A 13,752-nucleotide genomic window follows, 5' to 3' on the forward strand; every position below is an offset into this window, starting at 1 on the left:
ACAATTTAGCACGGTCAATCCACCCTAACCTGCACATCCCTGGGCACTACGGGACAATTTAGCACGGCCAATCCACCCTAACCTGTACATCCCTGGGCACTACGGGACAATTTAGCACGGCCAATCCACCCTAACCTGTACATCCCTGGGCACTACGGGGACAATTTAGCACGGCCAATCCACCCTAACCTGTACATCCCTGGGCACTACGGGGACAATTTAGCACGGCCAATCCACCCTAACCTGCACATCCCTGGGCACTACGGGGACAATTTAGCACGGCCAATCCACCCTAACCTGGACATCCCTGGGCACTACGGGACAATTTAGCACGGCCAATCCACCCTAACCTGTACATCCCTGGGCACTACGGGACAATTTAGCACGGCCAATCCACCCTAACCTGTACATCCCTGGGCACTACAGGGACAATTTAGCAGGGCCAATCCACCCTAACCTGCACATCCCTGGGCACTACGGGGACAATTTAGCACGGCCAATCCACCCTAACCTGCACATCCCTGGGTACTACGGGGACAATTTAGCACGGCCAATCCACCCTAACCTGCACATCCCTGGGCACTACGGGGACAATTTAGCACGGCCAATCCACCCTAACCTGTACATCCCTGGGCACTACGGGACAATTTAGCACGGCCAATCCCACCCTAACCTGTACATCCCTGGGCACTACAGGGACAATTTAGCAGGGCCAATCCACCCTAACCTGCACATCCCTGGGCACTACGGGGACAATTTAGCACGGCCAATCCACCCTAACCTGCACATCCCTGGGTACTACGGGGACAATTTAGCACAGCCAATCCACCCTAACCTGCACATCCCTGGGTACTACGGGGACAATTTAGCACAGCCAATCCACCCTAACCTGTACACCTTTGGACTGTGGGAGGATACAGGAGCACCCAGAGGAATCCCACACAGACACGGGGAGAATGTGCAAACTCCACACAGACAGTTGCCCGAGGGTTGGATCGAACCCGGGTTCCTGGCGCGGTGAGGCAGCAGTGCTAACCACGGAGCTACTGCGTCGGCCCTAATATCTTTTAAAAATATAAGAACCAGGAGTAGACTGTGTGTTCAGTAAGAGCGTGTGCGATGTTTTCCTCGTGTTGCCCCCTCACCGTAACCCTTTGCCGTGCAAAGAAAGATTCTCTCCGAGCTTTAACCATCTTCCTGCTCTCTCTTGGACAGCGAGGAAGGCTCATGGAAGATTGGGAAAGGGGCCGCGGTTGGTCGTTACGATGGAGGGCGGGTGTTCCTCACACACACCCCTCGCAGAACGTAAACATTACTGAGGGCGAGGAAGGCTCACGGAAGCACTGGACTCCATCAGGAGAGTCTTGGAGCCCGGGAGCGAGGGATGTCCCACTGTGATTGATTGTACAGGGAAAAGACCACCGCTCCCAGAGCATTGTGGGGGCAGTGTCGGGGTCTTCTGTATCTGAGGGAAGATCGTTCTGGCTCCAGAGGAAAGGCTGTTTCATGGGAGAGACCACAGGGAGAGAGACTGGATCAGTTAGGGATTATATTCACTGGAGTTAGAAGGACGAGGAGGGGGAATCTGATCAAAACCGATCCAATTCAAACAGGACTAGACGGGTGAGTGGTTGGCAGCGCAGGAAGGTTGTTCCTCATCACCTCAGACCCAGGGGGGGCTAAAGGAGACAGGGTGGGACTGAGATGGGGAGAAGCATCTTCACCCAGAGAGTGGGGGGGAGGGAGTCTGTGGGATTCTCTGTGGTTGGGGGGCTGGAACATTGGACATTTCCGAGACGGAGTTGGATGTAATTCCAAAAGGGTATGGGGTGGAAGGGGGGAGAGAGAACGTCGGAAGGTGGGGCAGGGAGTGGGAGGGAAGTCGGGAGTGGGTGCGGGGTTGGGAGCAAGCGTTCGACAATGAGCCGCCCTCTTACGGAATGCCAGGTCAGGCTCGATGGGCCGAATGGCCGGGACCTCTGTGTCGGGTGAACTCTGAGCAGTTTTGTTCGGGGCTGAATGGAGTAAAGGGACGGACAGGGGGCTGGGAGGTGGGCCGAGGCGGGAGAGAAAGCGAGGGACATGGAGATTGAGTGGGCCATTCTCCTACGGAATGGCGGGACAGACTCAAGGGGCCGAATGGCCAATTCTGCTTCCGATGTGTCTGTTCCAGTGGATGACCTGCTCACAGCCATTTCTCCAGCAACACCTCCTAATCATACAACATAATCCCTCGATTCCCCGTTCCTGTATTAAACCCCTCAGCCTTGAATATAACCCCTCGATTCCCCGTTCCTGTATTAAACCCCTCAGCCTTGAATATAACCCCTCGATTCCCCGTTCCTGTATTAAACCCCTCAGCCTTGAATATAACCTCTCGATTCCCCGTTCCTGTATTAAACCCCTCAGCCTTGAATATAACCCCTCGATTCCCCCTTCCTGTATTAAACCCCTCAGCCTTGAATATAATCTCTCGATTCCCCGTTCCTGTATTAAACCCCTCAGCCTTGAATATAACCCCTCGATTCCCCGTTCCTGTATTAAACCCCTCAGCCTTGAATATAACCCCTCGATTCCCCGTTCCTGTATTAAACCCCTCAGCCTTGAATATAACCCCTCGATTCCCCGTTCCTGTATTAAACCCCTCAGCCTTGAATATAACCTCTCGATTCCCCGTTCCTGAATTAAACCCCTCGGCCTGGAATATAACCCCTCGATTCCCCGTTCCTGTATTAAACCCCTCGGCCTGGAATATAACCCCTCGATTCCACGTTCCTGTATTAAACCCCTCGGCCTGGAATATAACCCCTCGATTCCCACTTCCTGTATTAAACCCCTCAGCCTTGAATATAACCCCTCGATTCCCCGTTCCTGTATTAAACCCCTCAGCCATGAATATAACCCCTCGATTCCCCGTTCCTGTATTAAACCCCTCAGCCTGGAATATAACCCCTCGATTCCCCGTTCCTGTATTAAACCCCTCAGCCTTGAATATAACCTCTCGATTCCCCGTTCCTGTATTAAACCCCTCCTCCTGGAATATAACCCCTCGATTCCCCCTTCCTGATTAAACCCCTCGGCCGGGAATATAACCACTCGATTCCCCGTTTCTGTATTAAACCCCTCAGCCCTGAATATAACCCCTCGATTCCCCGTTCCTGTATTAAACCCCTCAGCCTTGAATATAACCTCTCGATTCCCCGTTCCTGTATTAAACCCCTCAGCCTTGAATATAACCCCTCGATTCCCCGTTCCTGTATTAAACCCCTCAGCCTTGAATATAACCCCTCGATTCCCCGTTCCTGTATTAAACCCCTCAGCCTTGAATATAACCTCTCGATTCCCCGTTCCTGTATTAAACACCTCAGCCTTGAATATAACCCCTCGATTCCCCCTTCCCGATTAAACCCATCAGCCTGGAATATAACCACTCGATTCCCCCTTCCTGATTAATCCCCTCAGCCTGGAATATAACCCCTCGATTCCCCGTTCCTGTATTAAACCCCTCAGCCTTGAATATAACCCCTCGATTCCCCTTTCACGATTAAACCCATCAGCCTGGAATATAACCCCTCGATTCCCCCTTCCTGATTAATCCCCTCAGCCTGGAATATAACCCCTCGATTCCCCCTTCCTGATTAAACCCCTCGGCCTGGAATATAACTCCTCGATTCCCCGTTCCTGATTAAACCCCTCGGACTGGAATATAACCCCTCGATTCCCCCTTCCCGATTAAACCCCTCAGCCTGGAATATAACCCCTCGATTCCCCCTTCCTGATTAAACCCCTCGGCCTGGAATATAACCCCTCGATTCCCCCTTCCTGATTAAACCCCTCGGCCTGGAATATAACCCCTCGATTCCCCTTCCTGATTAAACCCCTCGGCCTGGAATATAACCCCTCGATTCCCCTTCCGGATTAAACCCCTCGGCCTGGAATATAACCCCTCGATTCCCCCTTCCTGATTAAACCCCTCAGCCTGGAATATAACCCCTCGATTCCCCCCTCCTGATTAAACCCCTCAGCCTGGAATATAACCCCTCGATTCCCCCTTCCTGATTAAACCCCACGGCCTGGAATATAACCCCTCGATTCCCCCTTCCTGATTAAACCCCTCAGCCTGGAATATAACCCATTGATTCCCCTTCCTGATTAAACCCATTAGCCTGGAATATAACCCTTCGATTCCCCTTCCCGATTAAAACCCTCGTCCTGGAATATAACCCCTCGATTCCCCTTCCCGATTAAACCCCTCGGCCTGGAATATAACCCCTCGATTCCCCCTTCCTGATTAAACCCCTCAGCCTGGAATATAACCCCTCGACTCCCCGTTCCCGATTAAAACCCTCGTCCTGGAATATAACCACTCGATTCCCCTTCCCGATTAAACCCCTCGGCCTGGAATATAACCCCTCGATTCCCCCTTCCTGATTAAACCCCTCAGTCTGGAATATAACCCCTCGATTCCCCCTTCCTGATTAAACCCCTCAGCCTGGAATATAACCCCTCGATTCCCCGTTCCCGATTAAACCCCTCGGACTGGAATATAACCCCTCGATTCCCCCTTCCCGATTAAACCCCTCAGCCTGGAATATAACCCCTCGATTCCCCGTTCCCGATTAAACCCCTCGGACTGGAATATAACCCCTCGATTCCCCCTTCCCGATTAAACCCCTCAGCCTGGAATATAACCCCTCGATTCCCCGTTCCCGATTAAAACCCTCGTCCTGGAATATAACCCCTCTATTCCTCTTCCTGATTAAACCCCTCAGCCTGGAATATTACCCCTCGATTCCCCCTTCCCGATTAAACCCCTCAGCCTGGAATATAACCCCTCGATTCCCCCTTCCCGATTAAACCCCTCAGCCTGGAATATAACCCCTCGATTCCCTCTTCCCGATTAAACCCCTCAGCCTTGAATATAACCCCTCGATTCCCCGTTCCTGTATTAAACCCCTCAGCCTTGAATATAACCCCTCGATTCCCCGTTCCTGTATTAAACCCCTCAGCCTTGAATATAACCTCTCGATTCCCCGTTCCTGTATTAAACCCCTCAGCCTTGAATATAACCCCTCGATTCCCCCTTCCTGTATTAAACCCCTCAGCCTTGAATATAATCTCTCGATTCCCCGTTCCTGTATTAAACCCCTCAGCCTTGAATATAACCCCTCGATTCCCCGTTCCTGTATTAAACCCCTCAGCCTTGAATATAACCCCTCGATTCCCCGTTCCTGTATTAAACCCCTCAGCCTTGAATATAACCCCTCGATTCCCCGTTCCTGTATTAAACCCCTCAGCCTTGAATATAACCTCTCGATTCCCCGTTCCTGAATTAAACCCCTCGGCCTGGAATATAACCCCTCGATTCCCCGTTCCTGTATTAAACCCCTCGGCCTGGAATATAACCCCTCGATTCCACGTTCCTGTATTAAACCCCTCGGCCTGGAATATAACCCCTCGATTCCCACTTCCTGTATTAAACCCCTCAGCCTTGAATATAACCCCTCGATTCCCCGTTCCTGTATTAAACCCCTCAGCCATGAATATAACCCCTCGATTCCCCGTTCCTGTATTAAACCCCTCAGCCTGGAATATAACCCCTCGATTCCCCGTTCCTGTATTAAACCCCTCAGCCTTGAATATAACCTCTCGATTCCCCGTTCCTGTATTAAACCCCTCCTCCTGGAATATAACCCCTCGATTCCCCCTTCCTGATTAAACCCCTCGGCCGGGAATATAACCACTCGATTCCCCGTTTCTGTATTAAACCCCTCAGCCCTGAATATAACCCCTCGATTCCCCGTTCCTGTATTAAACCCCTCAGCCTTGAATATAACCTCTCGATTCCCCGTTCCTGTATTAAACCCCTCAGCCTTGAATATAACCCCTCGATTCCCCGTTCCTGTATTAAACCCCTCAGCCTTGAATATAACCCCTCGATTCCCCGTTCCTGTATTAAACCCCTCAGCCTTGAATATAACCTCTCGATTCCCCGTTCCTGTATTAAACACCTCAGCCTTGAATATAACCCCTCGATTCCCCCTTCCCGATTAAACCCATCAGCCTGGAATATAACCACTCGATTCCCCCTTCCTGATTAATCCCCTCAGCCTGGAATATAACCCCTCGATTCCCCGTTCCTGTATTAAACCCCTCAGCCTTGAATATAACCCCTCGATTCCCCTTTCACGATTAAACCCATCAGCCTGGAATATAACCCCTCGATTCCCCCTTCCTGATTAATCCCCTCAGCCTGGAATATAACCCCTCGATTCCCCCTTCCTGATTAAACCCCTCGGCCTGGAATATAACTCCTCGATTCCCCGTTCCTGATTAAACCCCTCGGACTGGAATATAACCCCTCGATTCCCCCTTCCCGATTAAACCCCTCAGCCTGGAATATAACCCCTCGATTCCCCCTTCCTGATTAAACCCCTCGGCCTGGAATATAACCCCTCGATTCCCCCTTCCTGATTAAACCCCTCGGCCTGGAATATAACCCCTCGATTCCCCTTCCTGATTAAACCCCTCGGCCTGGAATATAACCCCTCGATTCCCCTTCCGGATTAAACCCCTCGGCCTGGAATATAACCCCTCGATTCCCCCTTCCTGATTAAACCCCTCAGCCTGGAATATAACCCCTCGATTCCCCCCTCCTGATTAAACCCCTCAGCCTGGAATATAACCCCTCGATTCCCCCTTCCTGATTAAACTCCACGGCCTGGAATATAACCCCTCGATTCCCCCTTCCTGATTAAACCCCTCAGCCTGGAATATAACCCATTGATTCCCCTTCCTGATTAAACCCATTAGCCTGGAATATAACCCTTCGATTCCCCTTCCCGATTAAAACCCTCGTCCTGGAATATAACCCCTCGATTCCCCTTCCCGATTAAACCCCTCGGCCTGGAATATAACCCCTCGATTCCCCCTTCCTGATTAAACCCCTCAGCCTGGAATATAACCCCTCGACTCCCCGTTCCCGATTAAAACCCTCGTCCTGGAATATAACCACTCGATTCCCCTTCCCGATTAAACCCCTCGGCCTGGAATATAACCCCTCGATTCCCCCTTCCTGATTAAACCCCTCAGTCTGGAATATAACCCCTCGATTCCCCCTTCCTGATTAAACCCCTCAGCCTGGAATATAACCCCTCGATTCCCCGTTCCCGATTAAACCCCTCGGACTGGAATATAACCCCTCGATTCCCCCTTCCCGATTAAACCCCTCAGCCTGGAATATAACCCCTCGATTCCCCGTTCCCGATTAAACCCCTCGGACTGGAATATAACCCCTCGATTCCCCCTTCCCGATTAAACCCCTCAGCCTGGAATATAACCCCTCGATTCCCCGTTCCCGATTAAAACCCTCGTCCTGGAATATAACCCCTCTATTCCTCTTCCTGATTAAACCCCTCAGCCTGGAATATTACCCCTCGATTCCCCCTTCCCGATTAAACCCCTCAGCCTGGAATATAACCCCTCGATTCCCCCTTCCCGATTAAACCCCTCAGCCTGGAATATAACCCCTCGATTCCCTCTTCCCGATTAAACCCTCAGCCTGGAATATAACCCCTCGATTCCCCGTTCCCGATTAAAACCCTCGTCCTGGAATATAACCCCTCTATTCCTCTTCCTGATTAAACCCCTCAGCCTGGAATATTACCCCTCGATTCCCCCTTCCCGATTAAACCCCTCAGCCTGGAATATAACCTCTCGATTCCCCGTTCCTGTATTAAACCCCTCAGCCTTGAATATAACCCCTCGATTCCCCGTTCCTGTATTAAACCCCTCAGCCATGAATATAACCCCTCGATTCCCCGTTCCTGTATTAAACCCCTCGGCCTGGAATATAATCCCTCGATTCCCCGTTCCTGTATTAAACTCCTCAGCCTTGAATATAACCCCTCGATTCCCCGTTCCTGTATTAAACCCCTCAGCCTTGAAGATAACCCCTCGATTCCCCGTTCCTGTATTAAACCCCTCAGCCTTGAATATAACCTCTCGATTCCCCGTTCCTGTATTAAACCCCTCAGCCTTGAATATAACCCCTCGATTCCCCGTTCCTGCATTAAACCCCTCAGCCTTGAATATAACCTCTCGATTCCCCGTTCCTGTATTAAACCCCTCAGCCTTGAATATAACCCCTCGATTCCCCGTTCCTGTATTAAACCCCTCAGCCTTGAATATAACCCCTCGATTCCCCGTTCCTGTATTAAACCCCTCGGCCTGGAATACAACCCCTCGATTCCCCGTTCCTGTATTAAACCCCTCAGCCTTGAATATAACCTCTCGATTCCCCGTTCCTGTATTAAACACCTCAGCCTTGAATATAACCCCTCGATTCCCCCTTCCCGATTAAACCCATCAGCCTGGAATATAACCACTCGATTCCCCCTTCCTGATTAATCCCCTCAGCCTGGAATATAACCCCTCGATTCCCCGTTCCTGTATTAAACCCCTCAGCCTTGAATATAACCCCTCGATTCCCCCTTCCCGATTAAACCCATCAGCCTGGAATATAACCCCTCGATTCCCCCTTCCTGATTAATCCCCTCAGCCTGGAATATAACCCCTCGATTCCCCCTTCCTGATTAAACCCCTCAGCCTGGAATATAACTCCTCGATTCCCCATTCCTGATTAAACCCCTCGGACTGGAATATAACCCCTCGATTGCCCCTTCCAGATTAAACCCCTCAGCCTGGAATATAACCCCTCGATTCCCCCTTCCCGATTAAACCCATCAGCCTGGAATATAACCCCTCGATTCCCCCTTCCTGATTAAACCCCTCGGCCTGGAATATCACCCCTCGATTCCCCCTTCCTGATTAAACCCCTCGGCCTGGAATATAACCCCTCGATTCCCCCCTCCTGATTAAACCCCTCGGCCTGGAATATAACCCCTCGATTCCCCCTTCCTGATTAAACCCCTCGGCCTGGAATATAACCCCTCGATTCCCCCTTCCTGATTAAACCCCTCGGCCTGGAATATAACCCCTCGATTCCCCCCTCCTGATTAAACCCCTCGGCCTGGAATATAACCCCTCGATTCCCCCTTCCTGATTAAACCCCACGGCCTGGAATATAACCCCTCGATTCCCCCTTCCTGATTAAACCCCTCAGCCTGGAATATAACCCCACGATTCCCCCTTCCTGATTAAACCCCACGGCCTGGAATATAACCCCTCGATTCCCCCTTCCTGATTAAACCCCACGGCCTGGAATATAACCCCTCGATTCCCCCTTCCTGATTAAACCCCTCAGCCTGGAATATAACCCATCGATTCCCCTTCCTGATTAAAACCATTAGCCTGGAATATAACCCTTCGATTCCCCTTCCTGATTACACCCCTCAGCCTGGAATATAACCCCTCGATTCCCCCTTCCTGATTAAACCCCACGGCCTGGAATATAACCCCTCGATTCCCCTTCCTGATTAAACCCCTCAGCCTGGAATATAACCCCTCGATTCCCCGTTCCCGATTAAAACCCTCGTCCTGGAATATAACCCCTCGATTCCCCTTCCCGATTAAACCCCTCGGCCTGGAATATAACCCCTCGATTCCCCCTTCCTGATTAAACCCCTCAGCCTGGAATATAACCCCTCGATTCCCCGTTCCCGATTAAAACACTCGTCCTGGAATATAACCCATCGATTCCCCTTCCCGATTAAACCCCTCGGCCTGGAATATAACCCCTCGATTCCCCCTTCCTGATTAAACCCCTCAGTCTGGAATATGACCCCTCGATTCCCCCTTCCTGATTAAACCCCTCAGCCTGGAATATAACCCCTCGATTCCCCGTTCCCGATTAAACCCCTCGGACTGGAATATAACCCCTCGATTCCCCCTTCCCGATTAAACCCCTCAGCCTGGAATATAACCCCTCGATTCCCTTGTTCCCGATTAAACCCCTCGGACTGGAATATAACCCCTCGATTCCCCCTTCCCGATTAAACCCCTCAGCCTGGAATATAACCCCTCGATTCCCCGTTCCCGATTAAAACCCTCGTCCTGGAATATAACCCCTCTATTCCTCTTCCTGATTAAACCCCTCAGCCTGGAATATTACCCCTCGATTCCCCCTTCCCGATTAAACCCCTCAGCCTGGAATATAACCCCTCGATTCCCCCTTCCCGATTAAACCCCTCAGCCTGGAATATAACCCCTCGATTCCCTCTTCCCGATTAAACCCTCAGCCTGGAATATAACCCCTCGATTCCCCGTTCCCGATTAAAACCCTCGTCCTGGAATATAACCCCTCTATTCCTCTTCCTGATTAAACCCCTCAGCCTGGAATATTACCCCTCGATTCCCCCTTACCGATTAAACCCCTCAGCCTGGAATATAATCTCTCGATTCCCCCTTCCTGATTAAACCCCTCAGCCTGGAATATAACCCATCGATTCCACTTCCTGATTACACCCCTCGGCCTGGAATATAACCCCTCGATTCCCCCTTCCTGATTAAACTCCTCAGCCTGGAATATAACCTCTCGATTCCCCCTTCCTGATTAAACCCCTCAGCCTGGAATATAACCCCTCGATTCCCCTTCACGATTACACCCCTCGGCCTGGAATATAACCCCTCGATTCCCCTTCCTGATTAAACCCCTCGGCCTGGAATATAACCCCTCGATTCCCCCTTCCTGATTAAACCCCGCGGCCTGGAATATAACCCATCGATTCCACTTCCTGATTACACCCCTCGGCCTGGAATATAACCCCTCGATTCCCCCTTCCTGATTAAACTCCTCAGCCTGGAATATAACCTCTCGATTCCCCCTTCCTGATTAAACCCCTCAGCCTGGAATATAACCCCTCGATTCCCCTTCACGATTACACCCCTCGGCCTGGAATATAACCCCTCGATTCCCCTTCCTGATTAAACCCCTCGGCCTGGAATATAACCCCTCGATTCCCCCTTCCTGATTAAACCCCTCGGACTGGAATATAACCCCTCGATTCCCCCTTCCTGATTAAACCCCTCAGCGTGGAATATAACCCCTCGAGTCCCCCTTCCTGACTAAACCCCTCAGCCTGGAATATAACCCCTCGATTCCCCCTTCCTGACTAAACCCCTCAGCCTGGAATATAACCCCTCGATTCCCCCTTACTGATTAAACCCCTCAGCCTGGAATATAACCTCTCGATTCCCCCTTCCTGATTAAACCCCTCAGCCTGGAATATAACCCCTCGATTCCCCGTTCCCGATTAAAACCCTCGTCCTGGAATATAACCCCTCGATTCCCCTTCCTGATTAAACCCCTCAGCCTGGAATATAACCCCTCGATTCCCTGTTCCCGATTAAAACCCTCGTCCTGGAATATAACCCCTCGATTCCCCTTCCTGATTAAACCCCTCGGCCTGGAATATAACCCCTCGATTCCCCTTCCTGATTAAACCCTTCAGCCTGGAATATAACCCCTCGATTCCCCGTTCCCGATTAAAACTCTCGTCCTGGAATATAACCCCTCGATTCCCCTTCCTGATTAAACCCCTCAGCCTGGAATATAACCCCTCGATTCCCCTTCCTGATTAAACCCCTCAGCCTGGAATATAACCCCTCGATTCCCCCTTCCTGATTAAACCCCTCAGCCTGGAATATAACCCCTCGAATTCCCCCTTCCTGATTAAACCCCTCGGCCTGGAATATAACCCCTTGCTTCCCCTTCCTGATTAAACCCCTCGGCCTGGAATATAACCCCTCGATTCCCCCTTACCGATTAAACCCCTCAGCCTGGAATATAACCTCTCGATTCCCCCTTCCTGATTAAACCCCTCAGCCTGGAATATAACCCATCGATTCCACTTCCTGATTACACCCCTCGGCCTGGAATATAACCCCTCGATTCCCCCTTCCTGATTAAACTCCTCAGCCTGGAATATAACCTCTCGATTCCCCCTTCCTGATTAAACCCCTCAGCCTGGAATATAACCCCTCGATTCCCCTTCACGATTACACCCCTCGGCCTGGAATATAACCCCTCGATTCCCCTTCCTGATTAAACCCCTCGGCCTGGAATATAACCCCTCGATTCCCCCTTCCTGATTAAACCCCTCGGACTGGAATATAACCCCTCGATTCCCCCTTCCTGATTAAACCCCTCAGCGTGGAATATAACCCCTCGAGTCCCCCTTCCTGACTAAACCCCTCAGCCTGGAATATAACCCCTCGATTCCCCCTTCCTGACTAAACCCCTCAGCCTGGAATATAACCCCTCGATTCCCCCTTACTGATTAAACCCCTCAGCCTGGAATATAACCTCTCGATTCCCCCTTCCTGATTAAACCCCTCAGCCTGGAATATAACCCCTCGATTCCCCGTTCCCGATTAAAACCCTCGTCCTGGAATATAACCCCTCGATTCCCCTTCCTGATTAAACCCCTCAGCCTGGAATATAACCCCTCGATTCCCTGTTCCCGATTAAAACCCTCGTCCTGGAATATAACCCCTCGATTCCCCTTCCTGATTAAACCCCTCGGCCTGGAATATAACCCTTCGATTCCCCTTCCTGATTAAACCCTTCAGCCTGGAATATAACCCCTCGATTCCCCGTTCCCGATTAAAACCCTCGTCCTGGAATATAACCCCTCGATTCCCCTTCCTGATTAAACCCCTCAGCCTGGAATATAACCCCTCGATTCCCCTTCCTGATTAAACCCCTCAGCCTGGAATATAACCCCTCGATTCCCCCTTCCTGATTAAACCCCTCAGCCTGGAATATAACCCCTCGATTCCCCGTTCCCGATTAAAACCCTCGTCCTGGAATATAACCCCTCGATTCCCCTTCCTGATTAAACCCCTCAGCCTGGAATATAACCCCTCGATTCCCCGTTCCCGATTAAAACCCTCGTCCTGGAATATAACCCCTCGATTCCCCTTCCTGATTAAACCCCTCGGCCTGGAATATAACCCCTCGATTCCCCCTTCCTGATTAAACCCCTCAGCCTGGAATATAACCCCTCGATTCCCCCTTCCTGATTAAACCCCTCAGCCTGGAATATAACCCCTCGATTCCCCGTTCCTGATTAAACCCCTCAGCCTGGAATATAACCCCTCGATTCCCCTTCCTGATTACCCCCTCGGCCTGGAATATAACCCCTCGATTCCCCTTCCTGATTAAACCCCTCAACCTGGAATATAACCCCTCGATTCCCCCTTCCCGGTTAAACACCTCAGCCTGGAATATAACCCCTCGATTCCCCGTTCCTGTATTAAACCCCTCAGCCTGGAATATAACCCCTCGATTCCCCCTTCCCGATTAAACCCCTCGGCCTGGAATATAACCCCTCGATTCCCCGTTCCCGATTAAATCCCTCAGCCTGGAATATAACCCCTCGATTCCCCCTTCCTGATTAAACCCCTCAGCCTGGAATATAACCCCTCGATTCCCCGTTCCTGTATTAAACCCCTCAGCCTGGAATATAACCTCTCGATTCCCCCTTCCTGATTAAAACCCTCGTCCTGGAATATAACCCCTCGATTCCCCGTTCCTGTATTAAACCCCTCAGCCTGGAATATAACCCCTCGATTCCCCCTTCCTGATTAAACCCCTCGTCCTGGAATATAACCCCTCGATTCCCCGTTCCTGTATTAAACCCCTCAGCCTGGAATATAACCCCTCGATTCCCCTTCCTGATTAAACCCCTCAGCCTGGAATATAACCCCTCGATTCCCCTTCCCGATTAAACCCCTCAGCCTGGAATATAACCCCTCGATTCCCCCTTCCTGATTAAACCCCTCAGCCTG

General features: G+C 51.1%; 1 protein-coding gene across 1 annotated transcript in view; it reads right to left on the minus strand.

Moving 5' to 3' along the window:
• The window catches only part of LOC140470037 (neural cell adhesion molecule L1-like), a 91,935-nt gene that overhangs the window by 3,109 nt on the left and 75,074 nt on the right, over nucleotides 1–13,752 (minus strand). The window lies entirely within an intron of this gene.

This window comes from Chiloscyllium punctatum, chromosome 50 (assembly GCF_047496795.1).
Source record: "Chiloscyllium punctatum isolate Juve2018m chromosome 50, sChiPun1.3, whole genome shotgun sequence".
NCBI classification, from domain to species: domain Eukaryota; kingdom Metazoa; phylum Chordata; class Chondrichthyes; order Orectolobiformes; family Hemiscylliidae; genus Chiloscyllium; species Chiloscyllium punctatum.